This window comes from Hoplias malabaricus, unplaced genomic scaffold (assembly GCF_029633855.1).
Source record: "Hoplias malabaricus isolate fHopMal1 unplaced genomic scaffold, fHopMal1.hap1 scaffold_29, whole genome shotgun sequence".
In the NCBI taxonomy this organism is placed as follows: Eukaryota; Metazoa; Chordata; class Actinopteri; order Characiformes; family Erythrinidae; genus Hoplias; species Hoplias malabaricus.
In genome coordinates, this window is record NW_027101104.1 from 623,911 (window position 1) to 624,588 (window position 678).

At 60.8% G+C, this 678-nt stretch overlaps 1 pseudogene; it reads right to left on the reverse strand.

Moving 5' to 3' along the window:
- Window positions 1–221: 221 nt before the first annotated feature.
- The window catches only part of LOC136684564 (28S ribosomal RNA), a 4,635-nt pseudogene continuing 4,178 nt past the window's right edge, over window positions 222–678 (reverse strand).

Consider the following 678-nt stretch of genomic DNA (forward strand, 5'->3'; position numbering starts at 1 on the left):
CTCGGGGCCCGCGCCCCAGAGAACCAGAGTTTCGGAAATTGCACTAAGTCCGATTTTCGCCCACTACGAGACCTAAAACCGTCATCCAGGATTTCACAGGGGAGTACCCACCTCCCCTATGCCCGCCACCGGCTCCCTCTAACCGGTGTACGGAGTCTCCGGGGCCCGCGCCCCAGAGAACCAGACCTGGACCGGGGGTTTGCTTTCGCCTTCCCCCCCCGACAAATGTTTGAGTGGACGGGATGACTTTCAATGGATCGCGGTATATGCACCCGCTCTGCCACTTATGACACCCGCACTCAGAATCAGGTCGTTTACGAGTCATTTCGCACCCCGGATCAAGGAACATGCGCTTAGGGACGGAAGGGCGGACCGAGGCGTTCGTTAGCCCCGGCCCTGGTTCCAGTCTCGTGCGGCTCTGGTCACCGGCGGCGGAGCGGAGTTTCCCCCGCCGCGCGCCGCGGCTATCCCGGACCAACCGTATCGAACCTCGGGCACGGACGTATCGCTCCTTCTAGGCGGGATTCCGACTTAGAGGCGTTCAGTCGTAAGCCCTCGGATGGTAGCCTTGCACCATTGGCTCCACAGCCAAGCGCGAATACCAAGTATCCGAACCCGCGGTTCCTCTCGTACTGAGCGGGGTTTCTATCGGAGCAACGCCACATCAGTAGGGTAAAA